Consider the following 25,199-nt stretch of genomic DNA (forward strand, 5'->3'; position numbering starts at 1 on the left):
CGGTTCCAGTTTAAGCCTACTTTTCACGTATAATTATATCTAGGGCCTATTTTATTCTCAGAAGTGTCCCAGTTTGGATAATAAAGTATTTGGTCACCCCATACATGGTAGACGTAACTTTCAACACTTAGAGAATACTCAAGCTGTCCAGGAGGTTTTCTACTGATGGATAGAGAGGTGCTTAAAACAAATATAGGTGCCACCAACTATAGTTTTAATTGCCTCTCAGTTAGATCAGGGCTTCTCTTTGCACTCTCCTGAGGTTTTCTGAAAGGAAACTAAAGCAGCATAACCTGCCAAGTAAGACTGTGACTGAATTTTCTTTGTGACCCAAAATAAATCTATACATTCCCATCCCATCCACACCTCCAGGATGATGTAAGTGATTTTATTAAGTACTTGCTATGTGCTAGGTGCTCTCTTATGTACTTTACATGTATTTATTTAATCCTTATAACAATCTTGTGAGGACGAACAGTAATTATTCCCATTTTACAAATGAGGAAGGTCACTCAGACAGGATTTGAAGGCAGTTTGGCTCTTAACCACTACACTGCACTGCCCTCTAATATCATCTTTCTTTTCATCTGCCCCCTCTTTCCTTTCCTCATCCCCAATGGCTTTCTTACTGTCACACACAACTGAATTAAACCTTTCAATGGGGGCATATCGATTAAATGCCTCTATAATATTATTATTAATCATTTGAATTATGGAAGACGATGCACAAAGAACAGAGATCTTTATTGTCTAGTCGTTACTGCAGAGTTTGATATTTTGCTCTTTTCTGGGATGAAGATATGTATCAACCATTTTGTGCTATTTTCTTTTAAAAGGGACCCTAATACTTTCTTGGTAACTGGTTTTGAGAATGTCTCAGAACAGGCAGTCTTTAAGAAAAAAATATTATAGCACTTTTAATAACAACACCATGAATTATTATCTATCACTACATTATCCCCAAATTTAGAAGTTTAAAATAGTAAATACTTATTTTCTCATAGTTTCTGTGGGTCAGGAATTCAGAAGGGGCATAGCTTGGTGATTTGTGTTCTGTACCTGCCGTGAGGCTGCAGATAAGCTGTTGACTGGGCTGCATTCATAGGAAGACTTGACTGGGGCTTACTCACATGGCTGTTTGCAGGAGGCCTCAGCCCCTTGCCATGGAAACCTCTTCATAGGACTGCTTATGTCATGGCAGGTGGGTCACCAGAGCAAGTGATATAAGAGAAAAAGAAAGGCAGAAGCCACAAGGTCTTTTATGATCTAGCCTCATCACATGCTATCACTTCTGCTGAGTCTATTGGTCACACAGAGCAACGCTGATTCAGCGTAGGAGTGCACTATATAAGGAGTGAATACCAGAATGTGGGGATCGTTGGGGACCATCTCGGAGGTCTGCTACCACAATTCACTCTCTGCTCCCTGATTCATGTTGCTCCCATATGTAAAATGTACTTTCTTCCTCCCAAAGTTCCTAAAAGTCTCATTCCATTACAACATCACCACCGAATTCAGAATCTCATCATATAAGTCAGGTGTAGATGACTTCTCAGATGTAGTTCCATAAGCTCCTTGAGTACAGTTCCTCTTTCTCAGAACACTTGTGAACCAAAGAGACAAATTATCTTCCTCCACATACACTCAATGTAGGATAGGCATAGGATAACTGCTATGCAGACATTCTTCTTCAAAAAGGGGGAATAGGGAGTCACACAAGAGTCACTGGTCTAGAGCAATTCTGATATACAGTTATGCACAGGTTGACGTTTCCTAGATTAGGGCTCAATGTCTGAAAATAATCCTCTGTGGCTCTTGGCTCCACCTTCTGGGTTCTTATTTCCACCCTCCAAGTTATCTTTCCTTTCTCATGAAGGATAGCAAACGTTTGCAGCTGAAGTAGTTTTCTTAACCTGCTTGCTGCTTGTAGAATTTGGGGGGATCCAAAGACCTCTTTTTGTTTTGTACTGTTTGCTTCGTCCAATCTAGTGATGTTTCTGACAATATATTTCTCTTCTGATGAGATTGGGCACGTTCAGGGTGGTATGGCCATAGACTCTTCTGCTAATATAATTCTCCAGGTATCTCTATCATCCTCCCGGCCATGTATATTGATAAAAATGAACCCCATTCCAGGGGGTGAAACTTGATTGACTTAATCCAGCTATGATGGTTTCATCCACCTTGACAAAGACTGATGAAGACATGGTAAAGTGATACCATTCTGTCCAATGAAAAAGAAGGGGAAGATTGTTTAGGGGCTTCCAGGAAAGGTTTTCTTTGCTGACAAAACGATCTCTAAGGAAGGAAATGTTCCTCTTCTACTAGGTGTATGTCTGCATGATACTTGCAGTTGTCGTCTTTTACTCTTGAGTTTGGCAGAAGAAAACAATGAGAAGCACTTAGATTCTTCATTATATAATTGAGCAACTGAATTAATCAAGGACAGAAAAACAAATTTTCTTTATTTTTAAACCAGTTGCTAGTTGTGGTCATGAATTTAAAGTGAAACCCAATCAGCATGGCTGTGTGGTTGGTTGTTTATTTTTTTTATTTTTTTTATTTTTTATTAACGTATAGTAGAATTACAGCGTTGTGTTAATTACTGCTGTACAGGAAAGTGACTCAGTTATACATTTATATACATTCTTTTTCATATTCTTTTCCATTACGGTTTATCACAGGATATTGAATATAGTTCCCTGTGCTATACAGTAGGACCTTTTTGGTTTTTTAAAAATACATCCACTTTTTTTAAAATAAATGTATTTATTTATTTTTTTATTTTTGGTTGCGTTGGGTCTTCGTTGCTACACACGGGCTTTGTTGGTTTTGTTTTTTGGACCAATTGCTCAGGTGAAGGCTGGAGAAAAGGTTTCGGTGATTGCGTGTTTGCTAAGTACAGTGTGTGTACTCTTCAAAGGAGTGACTGTATAATTATGGCTCTCTCTCTTTCCCTTTTACTCCCTTTACCCTTTTACTAGCCCCCATACTCTCTCCTATCTTTTTCCTTTTCCTCTTCCTATTTTCCCTCCTCCTTTCTCCTCCTCTTCCTCCTGCATAGGTAGCTTCCTGATTCTCAGTCTTCTTTGAGCTACCATTTACATGTATGAATTGTCTTACTCAATCCTCATAACAACCCTGTCTAGCAGGTACTGATTAATATTCCCATTTTCTAATCGAGGGATTAGATTAAGCAACTTGTTCATGGCCATATAGCTGGCGTCCAGCTCAAGCCTATATGATTCCAAAGTCTGTGTTTTAACCAGTATGCAGGAGTAAAAGGAACTCTTCTAAAGAAAGACCATTCACTAGCTCTCAGTGTTAAACTAGTTGAGTTCATATATCTACCCAGGGGATATAGATAAACAGAAAACGGTGGTCAAGGCCTCTAATTCTTGTGGGAGCCAATATTGTAAGTTTAATCAAAATTTCAGTGTTTATTTTCCTTTAAAACAAAGGAGGTTAAACCTCAACGTTTAAAACAAGATCAAGATTCTAATTTCTCTAACTAGTTCCAGCCTACGAAATGAGCTGGTTCCCCAGACGCCTGATTACTTTGCCACTTTTAGGTAGCTAGACAGGAGGAAAATGTCAGTCCAGAGCCTCTCACCCACCCTTACCTATAATGAGCTGCTAAAAGGGTGGCAGCTACTTCTGCTATTTATCTTTTTTTCCAGAGTATTTTATACCAAACCATGGCCAAGAGATCATTCTATGAGGCTTAAGGAAATGAATCTTTGTGTATTCGCTTAGATAACTTTACGTTTTTATTTTTAAGAATTCACATTCTTTTTTTTTTTTTTTTTAAATTGAGGGCAATTGCTTTTTAAAAATTAATTAATTAATTAATTAATGGCAGCGTTTGGTATATGTTGCTGCACGCAGGCTTTCTCTAATTCCGTCTAGCGGGGGTTTCTCTTGTTGCGAAGCACGGGCTACAGGCGCGTGGGCTTCAGTAGTTGTGGCACACAGGCTTAGTTGTTCCGCGGCATGTGGAATCTTCCCCGACCAGGGATCGAACCCATGTCCCCTGCCTGGCAGGCGGATTCTTAACCACTGCACCACCAGGGAAGTCCCTAGATAACTTTACTTTTAGTATCTTGATTTTACAGTTGTTTAAAGGGAGTCATATTTAGTTTTGACATGTCTCTTTCTTTTTCAGGAATAGGAAATTGGTCTCAGAAAAGCCCTAAAATTTGTCTCTGGTAGTCTTATCAGTCTGTAACTCCTTGGGACTTCTTAGGAATTCAAAAATTTTTGAACACAGTACCTTAAAGAGAAAACAGTTTTCTTTGAGCTGTGATTTGGGTGTTGTATAGAGAAAGTGATCTTTAGTTTGGAGATGGGCGGTCCTCTTGTCCTCCTATAGATCTGTGGTGATAACTCACAAAGAGCCCTGATGCCCCCAGGGCATTTACAGTTTTTGAATATTCACTCCTATGTATTTAAAAGACTTAGAGAAAAACAGCCATACTTACTCTTTTATTATGTTAATCTAATTTACATACTGACTGGAATTGTTTATGTAGGGGATTTTGACTGTGGTATTGTTTGCCTAAGGAAGAAAACTTGGTAGCAATTTTGTCATGCAGTATTTACAGTCTGCATTGCTGTATATATTGGGGGAATCTTGCTAAAATATTGCATGACAGGAAATTTCAATAAGCATGTTTAAATGAATTTTAAGAAACCAGACAGAAAGGAAATATGCCTCTGTGGTTCTGAAACCTTTATCTCCCTGGGTGGAAAAGGGTAGGGGTAAGCCTTTGAATGATAGATTGTCCAAGAGAAAAATGTACATTAATCTGTGGTTTAATGTGTTCCCTAAATGTCTTAATTGCTTTTAAAGCCATGTAAATAAATAACATTCAAAGGATGTGCATTAATATCCTAAGAAATGACTTTCCTGATATAGGGGCTCCTATTTCAAATAATATTTATAAGGCACTACAAATAATTTTTCAGTCCAGAATTAAGAAGCCTGAGGTTGGGAAACCTGAATTTACCAACTGTTAAGGTAGGAACATTTGTTTGTTTTGTTTTACAATGAGGTTAATCCTTGCCCTAGGTATTCACTTGTTATTTTATAAAGGAAGGAAGGATCAACTCTCCCTGGGAGGGGACAAAGGATCTTGGATTGCTAAATCTTCATGGTTATTACAGTACTTTAAAGCTAGGAATTGAACCTGAAGATAAACTCAGCATGCCTTTAGTTTTATTTCTGAACAGAACATTTTAGGTCTAAGAGAGAGAAGTTAAGGTTGGTTTTAAATGAGCACCAATTTTCTGAATTAAAAGTGAGTGCATTCTCATCATAGTACTTCTCACTCTCCCCTTAAATGATTAAAACAAAAATCTATAAGCTGATTACCATTTTGGAGAAGTTTTAGTATTGAACTTTCTTTGATTTATAAATTTCAGCTTATTCTCTCACTTTTGCACCTACAAGTGACACCTCCCCTTACTCCTCCCCAACATATGAAGATTCCTTGGTATTTTTATCTTTGACTCATGGTAAGAAATACATGTCCTCGTATATAAATACATGTAACTAGATTCATATACATACATGAAACACACGTTTCATAGAATAAAATTCACACTATATGTATTGTACTATGATTTTTTTTTTTCCTATTCTGGGAAAAAAGATGCTTGATATAACCCACAAAATCGATTTCATGGCCCACTAATGAGTTGCAACCAGGAGTTTGATAAAACACTATCTAGACTCTAGAGAAGTAGTTGAATTGAAGAAGCACATTCTTTTTTTTTTTTTTTACTTTTCTTGGTGTCCATACATTTGTTCTCTACATCTGTGTCTCTATTTCTGCCTTGCAAACAGGTTCACCTGTACCATTTTTCTAGATTCCACATATATGCGTTAATAGACGATATTTGTTTTTCTCTTTCTGACTTACTTCACTCTGTATGACAGTCTCTAGGTCCATCCACGTCTCTACAAATGACCCAATTTCGTTCCTTTTTATGGCTGAGTAATATTCCATTGTATACATACGTACCATATCTTCTTTATCCATTTGTCTGTCAGTGGGCATTTAGGTTGCTTCCATGACCTGGCTACCGTTATATAGTGCTTCAATGAACAGTGGGGTGCATTTGTCTTTTTGAATTATGGTTTTCTCTGGGTATATGCCCAGTAGTGCGATTGCTGGGTCATATGGTAATTCTATTTTTAGTTTTTAAAGGAACCTCCATACTGTTCTCCATAGTGGCTGTATCAACTTACATTCCCACCAAGAGTGCAAGAGGGTTCCCTTTTCTCCACACTCTCTCCAGCATTTGTTGTTTGTAGATTTTCTGATGATGCCCATTCTAATTGGTGTAGTTTTGATTTGCATTTCTCTAATAATTAGTGATGTTGAGCAGCTTTTCATGTGCCTCTTGGCCATCTGTATGTCTTCTTTGGAGAAATGTCCATTTAGGTCTTCTGCCCATTTTTGGATTGGGTTGTTTTTTTTTTTAATATTGAGCTGCATGAGCTGATTATATATTTTGGAGATTAATCCTTTGTCCGATGATTCATTTGCAAATATTTTTTCCCATTCTGAGGGTTGTCTTTTCGTCTTGTTTATGGTTTCCTTTGCTGTGCAAAAGCTTTGAAGATTCATTAGGTCCCATTTGTTTATTTTTGTTTTTATTTCCATTACTCTAGGAGGTGGATCAAAAAAATATCTTGCTGTGATGTATGTCAAAGAGTGTTCTTCCTGTGTTTTCCTCTAAGAGTTTTATAGTGTCCGGTCTTACATTTAGATCTTTAATCCATTTTGAGTTTATTTTTGTGTATGGTGTTAGGGAGTGTTCTAATTTCATTCTTTTACATGTAGCTGTCCAGTTTTCCCAGCACCACTTATTGAAGAGACTGTCTTTTCTCCATTGTATATCCTTGCCTCCTTTGTCATAGATTAGTTGACCATAGGTGACCATTAGTTGACCATAGGTAAACCATGGGTTTACCTCTGGACTTTCTATCTTGTTCCATTGATCTATGTTTCTGTTTTTGTGCCAGTATGATATTGTCTTGATTACTGTAGCTTTGCAGTATAGTCTGAAGTCTGGGAGCCTGATTCCTCCAGCTCCATTTTTTCCCCTCAAGATTCCTTTGGCTGTTCGGGGTCTTTTGTGTTTCCATACAAATTATAAGATTTTTTGTTCTAGTTCTGTAAAAAATGCCATTGGTAATTTGATAGGGATTGCATCAAATCTGTAGATTGCTTTGGGTAGTATAGTCATTTTCACAGTATTGTTTCTTCCAATCCAAGAGCATGGTATATCTCTCTATCTGTTTGTGTGATCTTTGATTTTTTTCATCAGTGTCATATAGATTTCTGAGTACAGGTCTTTTACCTCCTTAGGTAGGTTTATTCCTAGGTATTTTATTCTTTTTGTTGCAATGCTGAATGTTATTGGTTCCTTAATTTTTCTTTCTGATCTTTTGTTGTTAGTGTATAGGAATGCAAGAGATTTCTGTGCATTAATTTTGTATCCTGCAACTTTACCAAATTCATTGATTAGCTCTAATAATTTTCTGGTGGCATCTTTAGGATAATCTATGTATAGTATCCTGTCATCTGCAAAGTGACAGTTTTACTTCTTCTTTTCCAATGTGTATTCCTTTTATTTCTTTTTCTTCTCTGATTGCCGTGGCTAGGACTTCCAAAACTATGTTGAATAATAGTGGTGAGAGTGGACATCCTTGTCTTGTTCCTGATCTTAGAGGAAATGCTTTCAGTTTTTCACCGTTGACAATGATGTTTGCTGTGGGTTTGTCGTATATGGCCTTTATTATGTTGAGGTAGGTTCCCTCTATGCCCACTTTCTGGAGAGTTTTTATCATAAATGGGTGTTGAATTTTGTCAAAAGCTTTTTCTGCATCTATTGAGATGATCATATGGTTTGTCTCCTTCAATTTGTTAATATGGTGTATCACATTGATTGATTTGCATATATTGAAGAATCCTTGCATCCTTGGGATAAATCCCACTTGATCATGGTGTATGATCCTTTTAATGTGTTGTTGGATTCTGTTTGCTAGTATTTTGTTGAGGATTTTTGCATCTCTATTCATCAGTGATATTGGTCTGTAGTTTTCTTTTTTTGTAGTATCTGTGTCTGGTTTTGGTATCAGGGTGATGGTGGCCTCATAGAATGAGTTTGGGAGTGTTCCTTCTTCTGCAATTTTTTGGAAGAGTTTCAGAAGGATGGGTGTTAACTCTTCTTTAAATGTTTGGTAGAATTCACCTGTGAAGCCATCTGGTCCTGGACTTTTGTTTGTTGGCAGATTTTTAATCACAGTTTCAATTTCATTACTTGTGATTGGTCTGTTCTTATTTTCTATTTCTTCCTGGTTCAGTCTTGGAAGGTTATACCTTTTTAAGAATTTGTCCATTTCTTCCAGGTTGTCCATTTTATTGGCATAGAGTTGCTTGTAGCAGTCTCTCATGATGCTTTGTATTTCTGCAGTGCCCAGTATAACTTCTTTTTCATTTCTAATTTTATTTGAGTCCTCTCCCTCTCATGTTTTCCTTCATATTATAGCATTTATTTCTTCCTTACATTGTATTCAGACCTGGGATTTTACAGGTTGGAAGATGGAAAGACAGTTTTTATCACTGCTAGCTTCAGGAGTAGAGGAAGTTGTAGCTAGGAAGTATCTCATAGAATAACCTGTTAACAGAATGAAACAGCTGTAACTTGGGTTATGACTATTGGATCCTTGCTGGGTACACTTTAAGCCTATTGTAGTGTTGGTCTTTTATTATAGATGTACTCACTTCATGTGACAGATGGATCTACAGATTTGCTTTTTTAAGCATAGAGTGTGGCTATTTAAAAGAATTCCTTTGAAAAAATTTACAAATTTTCTAATATCCTTTTGCATTACAGCAAATAATATTGGAATGTCAACTCCAGGAAGGCAGGGATTTTTGTCCATTTTATTCAGGGATATATCCCTGACTCCTAGCACACTGCCTGGCACAAGTTGGTGCCCAGTAAATATTTGTTTAATGAATCTCAACATGGTGTTTCCTAAAGATTTCTCCAGCCGGGACATACCTATCTTCATATAGCGTGGAAAGTTATACACAACATTGTTGGTTAGCATTCCTTATCATGTGTTTTCTAGAAGATACTTTGCGCCAAGATCACATTTAAAAAATAACTTCAGTGCAGTTTATGGCATGCCAATTGTACATTAATAAAGCTGTTTACAAAACAAAACAAAAAACTCAAAAACTCAAAACATAACCTCTTTGCTGTAAAATTGTTTCTAGAAGACCCTTGAGCCAAGATCACATTTTAAAAATAACCTCATTAATGTAAAATTGTTGTTTTAAGTGAAACAAATGAGAAACAACCAATGGGAGAAAAAAGAAATTCTAATATAAATAATATCAACCATTTATTGAGTATTTAATAGCTAAGTAGGGAGGGAGGAATTTTGTCATTCAATTCTCACAACTCAGAGAAGTAAATACTATTTTTAGTCCCTTTTTTGAAGAAATTGAGGTTTAGAGGGCCTAAGGAAATTACTCAAGGTGACACAGCTAGTAAGCAGTTAAAAATGGAATTTGAACCCAGGTCTAGTGTTTTAATCATTATAGTATTTGAGCTTGAAGGTTATTCAGACACTGAAGTCACCTTATACAATTCCGTTTGAAATTCATGTATTTGGTATTTTATTCGTTCGTTCATTCATTCCTTCATTCATTCAAGCAAACGAATTGAGAACCTACTTTATAACAGGTATTACGTATACAGTGGTAACCATACTACATACAGTTGGTTCCTGCTCTCATGACCATAGGATCTGAGAGAGCAGACAGATAATATAGACAAGTTCAGAAACAAATAAAAAAGTATAAATTGTGATGAAGGAGGAAACAGAGTGTTATGATAGAAAATAATAGCTGGGAAACCCTATGGTGACATTTTAAGATAGAGTTGCCTGGTTGGTCTTTTAAGCTAAGATCTGAAGGATGAGGAACCAGTCTATGTAAGAGTTTTGGGGTAGCTGGTGGGTGGTGAGGAGGGAAGGGGGGTGAGCACTGTGTTCCAGGTGGCAGAATGACCCAAATGGCCAAAGCCCTGAGGCAAAAAATGTTTGGCATTTAGACAGGAGCTTTTTGTGGAAGAGGGACAGGAAACGCAGCTGGAGAAGTTGGCCAGGGCCAGATCATATAGGGTCTTATAGGCCATGAAGAGGAGTTTGGATTTTGTTACACATACAAAAAGGGATAGCCATTCTCAGATCAGTCCTGTTAACAGTAACATAATGAGAGGTTCTTAATTGGAATACTTGGATTGCATCAAATGAAATTTCAAGATCTAATTAATTAGCATGTATTACCTTAACTACTGTGTATCCCTTTACTATTATCCAGCCTTCTAACACCCTTTTCAAGAGTGCATGTGTCTTCTTTGGTAATTTTCCATTTGGAAATGCCCAGCGTTTTATTTTAATTTCTCTACTATCTATCCCATAATACACTGATTGGCTTTTAGAAAGCATGTATTGAAGTCGTACTAAGTGACTCAGATATGGATCCTAACCTAATGAACTTGCAGAGTAGCAGCAGAGTTAAGATACATAAAATATTATAAAGGAGAATGTGTTAAGTGGGCGAAAAGATACCAATAAAGTACTCCTGGGAGTTCAGAAAAGAGATTTCTTTTAGCTCTGGGGGATTCAGGGGGAGGAGGGGGGGGGATTAAGAGAGAGACTTCCTGAAGGAGGTAGCATTTGCTCCCTGTTTTGAAAGGATAAGTGAGATTTAAACATTAGGAAGTTAAGGGCAAAAAATCCTGTTAAAAGTTCCAAGTATAAATGAGTGCCTGTGTGTTTAGCGTGATCCTTGCTACATTGCGGATCCTCAATTTGATATGATTGTCACCAGACCCTTGGGAGACAGCCAGGACTAAAATAGTTAGAAAGTGTTATGCAGTAGGATTGAAGTTCATAGCCCTCTGCAGGAAATTATCTGTAGATCCAGCCGGGCTCGTTTGTCTTGACTTTCTCAGCTGCTTAAATTTATTAACAAATTATATGGAGGCCTAAAGAATTAGACAGGCAGTTTTAAAAGAGCATTGGATGGGGAGACGAAGAATCCAATCTTGCTCTATTGCTATCTTGATGTGGGATCTGTTTCTTTGTCTGTAAAATGGAAAATGATGATTCTGTCCCTTCAACCCCCTTCCTATGAAGGCAGAGATGACTATGAACGGTGATGAAAAAGCTCAGAAGAAAGATACTGCATAAATTGCATCAATAAAAACAACAATTAAGAAAGCACTATGATGCAAAATGACATTGTTTAAACTCTTTTAGGCAGAAGGCTTTGTGTAGAACCATGGGGTAATTTGAAATTCTCTCTTCTTTATTTTGAAAAAGATATCTCAGTTAGGAAGTTAAAAGAAGACTAGAGATATTTAAATTTGTGGCTAAGTGTGGTCAATTCAGAAGGCATTTTATACGGCTGTCTGTCCTGACTAACTGGGTGGGGAGGGTGCGGGTGGTGTCCTTTGATAAAATGTGGAAGTGAAACACTAAACCCAGCACCAGTTTAAAAAGCAGCATTCACAGTAACTTCAGGATGCACTTGTATCAATTACAGTCAAAGCATAAAAAATATTTGGAATAAGGCTGAAGATGTTGTACAGAAGGATTTCTTAAAAAAGAGGGGTTTCTTGAAAACTAAGGTGCAACCTTATTATATTTTATTCTGAATGCCGTCACTGTATAATATATGTTGAAAAAAAATCTAAGATTGAAGAATGGTAAAATACATTGTGGTGAAACATTTATTATATCTATCAACCTCCCAATTCTCTCCAGCTTAATATATTTAAATAATTATGATTACTACTTGAAGGAGATTATTCTTTCTGATCTTAATTTGAAGCAATTCTGATTTTAAATACTAAGAAGACAAAAGGAAACTAAGACTTTTAGTTAATTAATAAAGCTATTTCCTAGAGAATTAAAAAAACTCTCAATGCATTTTAACCTTTCAAAATCAGAGCAATACCATCAACTATATATTTGTCTTATATATTATTTAATGATTTATAATATCTTTTTCAAAGAAAATATTTTGAATGAAACCTTAATTTTTACATGTTAATTTATAAGTAAACCCTAATCCCAAACCAGGGTTTCTAGAGGTTATGTTCTAGTATGTAAAATATTTAGAAAGGTTTAAAAAAATGTATACTGAAAATACTTCTCTTTTGTCTTTTATACCAAAGTTTTAATATTAAACCAGGTTGAAAGTGGACTGGTTATGGGAATGAGAAAATAGGCTTTCTTGGAAATGACATATCAAGAAGTGGGTTAGCTTTGTATGGTACATAATTTTACTTAAGTACTTAAGGCCAGCTTTAAGATACAACATTAACGATACCAATTATATAAATGTTTTCACACCTTTAAACATATTTCTCTACGTTATAACAAAACTTTCATTATCCTATATATATGTGTATGTATGAGTCTGCGTATATACATATTTTAAATCTTGCTTATTATTTTGGACCAAATAAATCCTTAAAACGGGTACAATAGCTGATAATTAAGAGCTATTGGTAATGGTTTTTGATCATTGTAAATAATGAATATTGTAATTTAAATGCTTTTTTTTTTTCTTCCCCCTCTATGTTTTCTTTGTGGTACCATGTACCATTTCCAAGTTCTCTTCTGTAAAGTACTCCAAAATAATTATGAAGTATTGTTACAAAATTAATAAGTTATAGTTAACAGTCAGAAGAAAATCAGTCCCATCATTTTACACTCACATATAACTTTTGACCCCTAATTAGTATTGGCTTGATTATCCACTTTTCTACAAGTTACTCTTGGAGGCTATTGTCTAACATAAGAGCCAGCTTCAAATAATGACAGCTTCTTACCCTTAAGGACGATCAAAAGAACGTGCTTTAGTCTGCAAAGGCCTTTTCGCACAGGATTCTAAAAACGTTTTGAGCATTTGAAAATAAACATATAACCTCCCAATGTGAACTCTCAGAGAGACGACACTCATCTGGAAAGAGAGCAGCTTTAAGTAACGCTGCTTTTCTCTGTGTCTGAAATATTTTCCATATGAATATAATGCATCTTACTGGAATTTAAGTAGAACTCCTCACCCCGAAGTTCTGTGAGCTGTTATACACTCTTGGCGTTTGAACTCTAGGGATATCTGAACTCTGGTCATCTATTCTCAGAGCTCTTTATCCTGCTGTCCTGAGTCGAGTGTGTTTTGAAACGGGTGTACTCCGCTGAGGTCTCCCTCTGCTGCTTATCCTGTGTTCTGGCAAATCTGTCTTGGCTGACAAAAGATATACATGAAAAGTATTTTGTTACAAAGTCGCAAAGGAAGGGTATCATACTGGGTATTAAAATGCATTTTTAAGGCAGCTTGAGGTTGTCTTCAAGTGAAGGGTGGAGGTAAGAGAGTAAGGAACAGCCAGAAGACTTTAAGGATTGGTGGAGCTCTTTGACGTTATGAAGGGCATTATAAACATCACTGAGGTCTCCCAGGATTGATAGATAGTTGTAGGAGAGGTAGCAGAGGATACCTGTTACCTAAGGGATGTAGTGACTTCAGGGGATTTGAAGAGAACAATTGTTGACTTACAAAGCATCTCCACAGGGGCTATGCTAAAACAACTACATATAGGCCGATTTAGTTTGCACACCTATCTCAAGAATGCAACTCCCGCCCCCCCCCCCACGCCCAGCCTGCTACCAGGACTAAACAGGATATTCATGCAATTAACCTTTACTTTGGCATAAAAATCTATAATATTCTGTGATGTAGGGTGGGGTAGGTACCCAGATTTGCTATTTTTCTCAACATTAAGGACAATATATAATTTATTCTTTCTTTTGCTTTGGTTATTTAAAATAGTAGTCTCCTAAGTGGAGGAAGGTGTAACCAAGGAAGATTCTGAGAGATGAGAGTAGGAATTGTACAATACAGAGGGTTTCTGGGGACTTTGTTTTTTTGTTTGCTTCCAGTTTACTGTGAGGTTATTGCAGTTAGCATTTTTTGGGTTAAGTTAATTTATAGATTATATTATGTAGTTAAATTAAAATAACCTGACAAATTGTACATATAATTTAAGCATGAAAAGATTCCTGCAAAGAAACTTTGAAGATATTACTAATGATAAAATTGTAGTACCGACTTTTCTTCCCTCCTAGTAGTGGTCCTTCTCAGCGACATTACAAGATAAAAATAATTATGATCTAATTAGAGCTCTTCTCCAACACATTACAAAATAAAAGCAATACATTGGTAGTCTAATTGGAGCTGACAAGAAATTGGCCAAAGAACTTTTTATCAAGAAAGAGTTTTTGAAATATGGATTTATATTCACTATTGTTAATGATAAACTTCATCCTAAGTGTGTATTATGCTTTGAGAGTAATAATTCAAAAAATCTTTAAAGAGCACTTGTCATAGGGCAGGCACTGTTCTACGGGCTGAAGGTACGTCAGTGAAGCAGATACAGATGCTTGTTCTAGTGGAGCTTAACTTTCTATCAAGACAATAAAAGATAACACCATTGATATATTACCTTAGAAAGAAATAAGTGTTAAGGAGAAGAGGAAAAGGGTAAAGGAATTAGGAGTGCTAGGGGTAGGGCACTGGTGCAACTTTAAACAGGGTTGTCATGGTAGACCTTAAAGTGACATTTGAACGGAGACTTGAAGAAGATGTATACTTGTTATATTATGCTCCTAAGACATCTGCATGCCATGAATTCTTTATTTTATTTATTTATTTATTTAATTTATTTGGTTGCGTTGCATCTTAGTTGTGGCAGGTGGGCTCCTTAGTTGCGGCCCGCTGGCTCCTTAGTTGTGGCCCACCGGCTCCTTAGTTGTGGCACGCAAACTCTTAGTTGTGGCATGCATGTGGGATCTAGTTCCCAGACCAGGGATTGAACCCGGGCCCCTGCATTGGGAGTGAGGAGTCTTAACCACTGTGCCACCAGGGAAGTCCAGCCATGAGTTCTTTAAATTGGGGTTTATTTATAGTTATTGAAGATAATATTATGAATACACTGGGCCCATACTGTGTACTAGCTTCAGTAGCAATATGGAAAAAAGAAAGACTAACATTTATTAAATGACTATTTGGGCTAGGTACTGATTACATTATTTTATATAATCCTGTAAGGCAAATATCATCAGTCCCATTTTATAACCGAGGCTTAGGGGTACCAAGTACCTTGTTTATGATCACACAGCTAAGTAGGTGATAGAGCTGGTGCTGGACATTAATTCCTAATCTTGTTCTCTGTTACAGTACCAGGCCCTGCAAAAAGTTTCATCAGTTGATCACAGCTGGTAGGAGAATTATGTTGAGAAAGATTCTGAGGCCAAATCTAAGAGCCAACAAAAAGAAATACTTTGACCAATGTTTACATATATATATGTATTTATCTCTACACTGCCATGCTAGTTCTTGAGATAAATATCTCAAAAACAAATGAAAGTCAATTTAAATACAATGATGTAATTTACAAGTAGTATTTTGAAAGGATCTTTATTTCTTATATGAATCATATTTTTTTTCTAAAACATGACACTTCCCTAATAACCTTTTATACTCTATCTCTGTCTAGTGAATAAACTGTTATCAATATGGCCCCAATCTACCTTCCCATAATTCTACATCTCTGACTTGTTTGTTGGTGTGGTTTTTTCTGTCTAGCATGCTTACACAACCCATTAAAATTACCCATATTTCAAATTACAGCTTCCTAGTAAAATAGAATGCTTCTATTATTAGGAATGCCTACACAGAGACAAGTGTGTCAGAGATAATGTAGAAAAAATAAATGTACTATATTATAGGGCATAAAATTTTTAAATTTTTAGTTAAACATTTAATAGAGATGGTATAATATAGTGGTTATTGTTAGAGACCATGGAGTCAACAATGCACTACCTAACTAAATGTATGTTCTGGAGAAAATTACTTAAACTCTGTGAAATTTCAGTTTCTTCATCTCAGTAGCATCAGATTCTTGGGTATTTATTAGAATTTGCTTTGCAATCCAGTATCTGGTATTTATTTATTTTTAAACGTTCCATATGTGCTTGAAAAGAAAGTGTTTTCTGTAACAACTGAATTCAGAGTTCTATCATTAGCTCAAGCATATAAATTGTGTTGTTCAGAATGTCTATAGCTACACACATCTGTATCATTGCTGGGAGAAGTGAGTTAAAATTTAATATCATAATGGTAGGGTTGGCAGTACTTCTCTGCATTTTTACTTTCTGTATTTTAAGGCCATGTTTTTAGGTGCGTATAAATTCAGAATTGTTAGAGCTACCTGGTGAATTTATCTTTTTGTTGTTATGTAGAGATTCTCTTTTGTGCCTATGCATATTTGCTTTAAAGTCTATCTTAACTGATATTAATAGTCTACATCAACTTTCTTTTGGTAAGAATTGGAGTGGAATAACTTTTCACTCCTTTACTTTAAACCTTTCTATGATATTTTATTATGTTTTAGGTGTTTCTCTTATAAATATACATGCAAAGTTTTGTTTTATTAATTCAATATGAATTTCTGTTTTTTTACTGACAAATTTAGTTGATTTATATTAATTGCAGTTTTTGATATTTATTGTCATCATCTCATTTCCTGCTTTATAGTTACCTAAGCTTTTCTTTGTTCCTTCTCCTTGCCTCAATCTTTTTCTGCTCTCTATTGCTTTGCTTAAGTTTTCTGTATTCTTTTTCTTCCCTTGCTGTTGCTTTGGAAGTTATATATTCAGTTCTCCTTTACTGGTTACCTATACATTCTATTGAAATTTTTATTGTGAAATATTTTATATATACAAAAGAATATATGTAATGTACATATACATCATAAAAAACAATAAAGTGAACAACTGTATAACTAACACACAGGTTAAAAAAAAAATGTCAACAACTCAATTGAAGCATTCAATGAACCATCTCCTATGATCTTTGCCAGAGATAATTACAATCCTGAGTTTTTAAAACCGTATTTACATTGTTCTTTTAAAAATACTTTTATTGTGTATATTACACACACAACACCCACGAACACACACGCATTTTACATGTTTATGAACTTAAGCAGAATCATACTGTATGTATTCTTTTGCAACTTGCTCTTTTCCCCTCTACATTATGCATTACATTTGTGAGGTTTATCTGGGTTGATATGCACCTTTCTAATTCATTCACTTTATACTCTTAAGTTTTCCTGATCAATCTGACTAGAGGTTTATCAATTTTACTGATTTTCTCCAAGAACCATCTTTTAGTTTCATTGATTTTCTGTATTGTTTTTTATTTGTTTAGATCCTTATTACTTCCTTTTTGGCTTATTTTTGGTTTAATTTGCTGTTTTTTTTCCTAGCTGAAGTCATTGGTTTGAAATCTTTCTTCTTTTTTAATATAGATGTTTTAGTGCTATAAATTTTCCTTTGAGTATGGCTTTAGCAGCATCCCACAGATTTTGATATGCTGTATTTTCAATTTTATATAGTTGAAAACACTTCCTAATTTCTTTTTTGATGTCTTCTTTGACCCATGGGTTATTTAGAAGTTTAGTCTCCCAGTGGTTGCAGATTTTCTACATGTCCTTTTGTTACTGATTTCTAATTTAATTCCATTGTGGTTACTTTGTATGACTTGAATATTTTTAAATATATGAAGACATTTATTGCTGAGAATATGGTCTCTATCATAGTAAATGTTCTATGTACACTTGAAAACAATGTGTATTCTGCTGTTGTTGGGTGGAGCATTCTATAAATGTTAATTAGATCAGATAGGTTGATAGTGTTTTTCAAGTCTTCTGTATATTTGCTGATTTTCTTTCTAGTTATTCTATCAATTTTGATAGAAGGATATTGAAATCTCTGATAAAAATTGTAGACTTATTTACTTCTTGCAGTTCAATCAGGTTTTCTTCATATATTCTGATGCTTAGTTACTAGGTTCATAAACTTAGGATTTCTAACTTCTTAATGAATTGACCCCTTTATCTTTATAAGATAATTTTCTTTACCCCTGGTAATAGTTTTGTTCTGAAATCTACTTTGATATTAATATAGGCCCTCCAGCTTTTTCTTTTTTAATGGCCATGCCGTGTGGCATGCAGGATCTTAGTTCCCCAACCAGAGGTTGAACCCGTGCCTCCTGCAGTGGAAGCGTGGAGTCTTAACCACTGGACAGCCAGGGAAGTCCCAGCCCCTCCAGCTTTTCACTAGTATTAGGATAGAATAACTTTTCCTATTCTTGTACTTTTAACCTATTTATATCTTTATATTCCAAGTGGGTTTTTTGTAGGCAGCATATAGTTAGGCTTGCTTTTTTACCCAATTTGATAACCTACACCTTTTAACTGGGAGTTTTTATACCATTTACATTTAATGTGATTATTTATAATGATTAAGTTTAAATCTACCAGCTTGCTACTTGTTTGATCTTTCTTTGTTCTCCTTTTCCCCCTTTGCTGCCTTCTTTTGGATTGGTGTTTTTTATGATTAAATCTTTTTTATTACCTTATTAGTTATAATTTCCTCTTTATTTTAGTGTTTGATTTAGAATGTATAGTGTTCATCTTTAATTTATAACAGTTTATATTCAAGTTACACTCATATTTAGTATAAGCACCTTATATTAGTATATTTCCATTGCTCCCCTCCCAGCCTTTGTGCTGATGTCATACATTTCACTTTTACATGTTATACACCCCATACCACATTGTTACTATTTTTATTTATATTTTAATGGGATTTAAATGAGAAAAAAAGTATATTTACTCACATAGTTATCATTTCTGATGCTCTTTATTTCTCTGTTGAGTAGGTCCATATTCCTATCTAGTATGATTTTCCTTTTCCCTAAAGGACATTTCTTTAACATTTCTTGTGGTGCAAGTCTGCTCGTGATGAATTCTTTCAGATTTTCTATGTTTGAAATAGTCCTTATTTCACCTTCATTTTTAAAAAACAGCTTTTTTGAGGTATAATTCACATACATAATTCACACATTTAAAGTGTAAATTCAGGACTTCCCTGGTAGCACAGTGATTAAGAATCTGCCTGCCAATGCAAGGGACATGGGTTCGATCCCTGGTCTGGGAAGATCCCACCTGCTGCGGAGCAACTAAGCCTGTATGCCACAACTACTGAGCCTGTGCTCTAGGGCCTGTGAGCCACAACTACTGAGCCCACGTGCTGCAACTACTGAAGCCCATGCACCTAGAGCCTGTGCTCCACAGCAAGAGAAGTGACTGCAATGAGAAGCCTGTGCACCACAATGAAGAATAGCCCCTGCTCGCCGCAACTAGAGAAAAACCTGCATGCAGCAATGAAGACCCAATGCAGCCAAAATTAAATAAAATTAAATCTTAAAAAAAAAAAAGTGTACAGTTCAACAGTTTTTAGTATCTTCACAATTATGTGCAACTATTACCACAGTCAATTTTATAGTATTTTCATCACCTGAAGAAGAACCCTGATATTCTTTTTTTTTTCTTTTCCTTTTTTGGCTGCACTGCACAGCTTGTGGAATCTCAGTTCCCTGACCAGGGACTGAACCTGGGCCATGGCAGTGAAAGCCCAGAAGCCTAACCACTAGACCACCAGGGACTCACCAAACCTGGTATTCTTTAGCTGTCACTCCCCAGCCCTCTGTTTCCCCCTCCCCAAGCCTTAAGTAACCACAACACTTTTCTGTCTCTATAGATTTCCTTATTCTAGACTTTAATATGAATGGGATCACGTAGTATGTAGTCTTTTGTAACTGGGTTTTTTCACTTAGCATAGTATTTTCAAGGTTCATCTATAATGCAGCATGTATTAGTATGTTATTTCTTTTCATGGCAGAGTAATATTCCATTGTATGGATACACTATATCTTGTTTATTCATCCATTGGTGGACATTTGGATTGTTTCCACCTTTTGGCTATTATGAATGTTCACCTTCATTTCTGAAAGATATTTTCCCTGTTTATAGAATAGTAGTTTGATAGTTTTTTCTTTCAGTACTTTATAGATGTTTTTCTGCCGGCTTCTTGATTACATTTGCTCTGATGAGAAAATCTGCAGTTATTTTTATCTTCATCCTCTAAGTAATGTGACTTTTTTCTCTAGCTGCTTTTAAGATTGTCTCTTTATCACTGATTTTGAGTAATTTATTATAATCTGCCTCGGTGTAGTTTATATTTATATGCTTAGGGTTTGTTGAAGTTCTTGGATTTGTGGGTTTATAGTTTTCATCAAATCTGGAAATTTTTTAGCCAGTATTTCTTCAAATATTTTTTCTATCTCTCCCTTTTTTAGAAATTCCAGTTACAAATATACTAGGTCACTTGAAGTTGTTACACAACTTATTGATATTATTTCCTTCCTGACCACTCTCTCACTCTCTCTCTTTCTTTCAAGTATTTTTTCTGTTTACTGTTGGATAATTTCTATTGTTGTGTCTTCAAGTTCACTGATGATTTCTTCAGCAATGCCTAATCTGATATTAATCTCATCCAATACAATTTTCATTTCAAATATTGCAGTTTTTAATCTCTAGAAGTTTGATTTGGTTTTTTTTTTTTTTTTTAGTACCTTTAATGTCTCTACTTAACATGTTTAACATTTTCTCTAGCCTTTTAAATATATGAAATGCAGTTATAATAACTCTTTTAATGTTCTTATCTAATAATTCTAACATCTATGTTAGTTCTGGGTTGGTTTTGGTTGATTGATTTTTCTTCATTCTGACACACATGTAAACTAATGATTTTTCCTCATTCTGACACACATGTAAACTTTAAACATGCATATTTGGCTTAATAATGTCAAAATTAATCAGTATCTCTAACTCCCTTTCAAATAATAAAGGGACCATAGACCACTTTTAGTCATTCTCTTCCATTGCACATGTGATTGTCATGTATTTTTTGTTCCATTTTGATTGTAAATTAGCAGTATTATTTTTGTTTTGTATCATCAGTTCCTCTTCACTGTTACCCACATATTTACCAGTTTCTTTGTCCCTCATTGTTTTTTTGAATTTTCCCTTAAAGTTTTGGGTTTGATTTTTCTTCTTTTTTGTAATATGTATTAAATAATTCTTTAAATGAGGATTTATTTGAAATATATTGTCAAAGTCTTTGTCTAATGATAATATCTCTACTATGTTCTCATTTAAAAATCATAATTTAGCTGATTATAGAATTCTGCATTCACAGATACTTTTCCTTGATCTTTTGAATATATTATTCAATTTCTTCTGGCTTCTCTTTATGCTGTCGAGAAGTCTGTTTTCAGCTTAGTTATTTTTCCTTTGTGAATAACTTATGTTTCTTTCTGGCTATTCTGAAGATATTTCTGTTTATCTTTGGTGTTCCGTGGTTTCTTACACGGTGCTAATTGTGTCTTTAATTTCATTTATCCTGTTTGAGACTCATTGTGTCTTGAGTGCATCAATTCTGAAAAATTCTTGTCTATTGTATTTTTAAAGTTATTAAAAAATTGAGATATAATTCTCATACCATGAAATTCACCCTTTTAAAATGTATATACAATTCAGTGATTTTTAGTATGTTCACAAAGTTGTGCAACCATCACCACTTTCTAATTCCAGAACACTTTTATTGCCTGGAAATGAAACCCCATATCCATTAGCAATCACTCTCCATTCCTTTCTCTCTCCAGCCCTGGCATCTGGTAATTTACTTTTTGTCCCTGTGGACTTGCCTATGTGCCTATTCTAGACATTCCTTATAATTGTAATCATATAATATGTGGCATTTTGTGTCTGGCTTCTTTCACTTTGTGTAATGTTTTAAATGTTCACCCATGTTATAACATGTATCAGAACTTCATTCCTTTTTGTGGAAAAATAATATTCCCATGTATGGATATAACACATTTTGTTCATTCATCAGTTGATGGCATTTGAGTTGTTTCCACTTTTTGGCTATAATGAATAATACTGCTATGGATATCCATGTACAAGTTTTTGTGCAGACATATGGTAACTATGTTTAACTTTCTGAAGAATTGCCAAACTGTTTTCCAAAGTGGTTGCACTATTTCAGTAGCCATAATCTCTTGAATATTGCCTTTCTCCTATACTACCCTCTCCCTTCTTATGGAACTCTCATCAGAGATATGTTGGAGTTTTTTATTTTATATTCCATGTCTCTGCATTTTCCCAGTTTTTAGCTCTTTGTGCTTCATTCCTCAGATCTGTCTTCCAGTTCATTAATTCTTTTATTCAACTGGTTTAATCTTTCATTCAACCCATTTCTTGAGTTTTCACTTTAAAGAGTTTAATTTTTTATTTCTGAAAGTACTAACATTTAAAAAAAAAGTTGTATAGTTTTATTTTCCTCCTTAATCAATTTATTCTTTTTCATAGTACCTTCTTTTTGATGGCTTTATTCCTTTTTCCATATTCTCTTTCATAATGTTGTTTTATTTCAAGTTCTTGGATGTGGACTCTTGCTCAATGTGGATTGTTTTCTCACATATTTTGTTGTGAGATTATCTTTATTGAGGCTTTTTTTGCTTTTGCTTCTACAGTTGCTTCAGAGAGATCACCAATCATAGCTCAGTCATTGTGTTAACTTCTCAATTTGAGGCTTCCTAAATCATGCATATTATATTCATTTTATCCCCAAGTTTATGAGAGGCACAGGCCTGAAATTTTGAATTTAAGGGGAAGGGTTTTTCCTCCAACTTAAAGCTGAAAAGAGATAGACAAGCTCCTTTCTCACCTTGTCCTGGTAAACATATTTATTTTCTAGTTCATCTCTTACCAGAAAGAGCTGCCATTTGAGGGTCTTGGCTTTATCTAAGGATTCTTAGTTCCTCATGCACACCCAAATCCTCATTTCTTTTTTCCTGCATGAATATTAAATATTTTTAATATTAAAATTAAAAACTGCATGGATATTGGTCCCAGTAACCCTTTAGGTTACTGGGACCAATTTTTCTCCAAGGCAATTAAAGCTCCACCCTACCTTACCTCTTCATTTTGGGCACCTAGGATGGATGGAATTTTTCCTCCCTCCCTTCCTTCCTTCTCAGTCATACTTTAAAAATCATGTTTATTTTATTTTTTCTAACATTTCTATGTCTTTGTACTGGATGGTTAATTTTGGGTATCTTAGATCATTGTATTTTCAGAAGTCTCAGTTTCCTCACCATTAATGTGGGGAAAGTAATTTATTTACTTAAGAGCATTTTTAGAATTAAATGAGATAATAATGTATATAAAGTGCTAAGGTTAGTGCCTGATATGTAAGTGCTCAATAAATATTAGTTATTACAATTTTTAATTAATACTGATTGAGAAGCCCTAGATAAGAATGCAAATCCACATAAGGAAAATTACTAAAATGAATTTAAAAATTAATATTTTGGCTTACTCTTAGGATGTAATGTTGCTTCATTTAAAAGTTTGCTCCCTCCCTCTTTTCCGGTTATTGTGGCGCGAGGCACTATGAACTGCAGAGTCTCCCGAGACACCCTCTACGGAGGCGGTGCGGGAAGTCCTGCATGGTAACCAGCGCAAGCGCCAGAAGTTTTTGGAGATGGTGGAGCTTCAGATCGGCCTGAAGAACTATGACCCTCAGAAGGACAAACGCTTCTCGGGCACTGCCAGGCTTAAGTCCACTCCCCTCCCGAAGTTCTCCGTATGGGTTCTGGGGGACCAGCAGCATTGTGATGAGGTCAAGCCTGTGGATATCCACCACATGGACATAGAGGCTCTGAAGAAACTCAACAAGAATAAGAAACTGGTCAAGAAGCTGGCCAATAAGTATGATGCCTTTTTGGCTTCATAGTCTCTGATCAAGCAGATCCCACAAATCCTGGGCCCAGATCTGAATAAGGCTGGCAAGTTCCCTTCCTTGCCGACCCACAATGAGAACATGGTGGCCAAAGTTGATGAAGTGAAGTCCACGATCAAGTTCCAGATGAAGAAGGTGCTGTGTCTGGCAGTGGCTGTTGGCCACCTGAAGATGACAGATGATGAGCTTGTGTAGAACATCCACTTAGCTGTCAACTTCCTGGTGTCGTTGCTCAAGAAAACTTGGCAGAATGGCGGGGCTTTGTACATTAAGAGCGCCATGGGCAAGCCCCAGCGCCTGTACTAAGGCACAGCTTAATAAACCATACTCCCACCATTAAAATGTGAACATACAAAACTTATTGCTTGAATATATACGATTTTGTATTATATATCCTTGAGTGTCTCACCTCATTTGTATCCTACTCTACTTAGCATGTGGGTGGTCAGGGAACAGTCTTTATTGATATTTGATGCCTGATTCAATTGGTATGTGTATTTTTTTCATTTTACAGATGCATTTCAATTCATCATAAGGTGGCTTATATTATAAACATGTTTATAGTTTCTCTATTAAAATGCTTACATTAAGCTGACATAAAATTAGATAATTTGAAATTCATTTTATTGAGAAAAAATTAATCTCTCAGTCTTGTTCTAAAATATTTATTTTCCACAAAATATGCACTTTGAAAAACATTGCATAGGTTATTAACAGTCTATCTGGTTTGATTATTTCCACTTAGGAATATAATTCATTGAAAAGAAAGGCATATCTGATTAAAATGCTGTGTGGAAGTGACCTTTTTCATGTTCTTAAAAGAGAGGAATGATGGAAGAAAAAAATAATAATTTTTTTTTTTAAATTACCAACATTGCCTTTAAAAGAGGAAAACTCAGAGTTCACAGTAAAACTGTTCATATATAAAATTAGAAAGATGGTTGGATTTTGTTTTTAATAATCCCAGAAGTTTGTGTTTTCTGAATTTAAGTTTACTTTTCTAGATTTGAGGAATTAACATAATTAAACTCTACCTTCCTCTGTGCAGGTGATTACCAGGCCTCTCCCTGGTCCTACCCCAGATAACATCATGCTTGAAACTTTCAGACCATCTCAAATTCATTTCCACTCTGTAATTTATCCATTGAAGTACTGCTTGAAACTGATGTGGAAAGATCAAAAGCTTTGAAATCGGAAATGTGTGGATTCAATCTTGCCTCTGCCACTTTGCTTGTGGATTAACCTTGGGTGGGTTAATTAGTCTTAATTTCCTCATCTTTTAAAGGAACATAGATAACACATATCAATATAATAGTGC

The 25,199-nt window shown here is 35.3% G+C and overlaps 1 pseudogene across 1 annotated transcript; it reads left to right on the forward strand.

The window, feature by feature from the left end:
- The first annotated feature begins 23,517 nt into the window (after positions 1–23,517).
- Positions 23,518–24,223, forward strand: LOC309656952 (large ribosomal subunit protein uL1 pseudogene; annotated as a pseudogene). Its single transcript has one exon. The product of its transcript is annotated as a large ribosomal subunit protein uL1 pseudogene (transcript).
- Positions 24,224–25,199: the final 976 nt, after the last annotated feature.

The sequence above is a fragment of the Balaenoptera physalus genome (assembly GCF_965194825.1).
Source record: "Balaenoptera physalus genome assembly, chromosome: 1".
Lineage (NCBI taxonomy): Eukaryota > Metazoa > Chordata > Mammalia > Artiodactyla > Balaenopteridae > Balaenoptera > Balaenoptera physalus.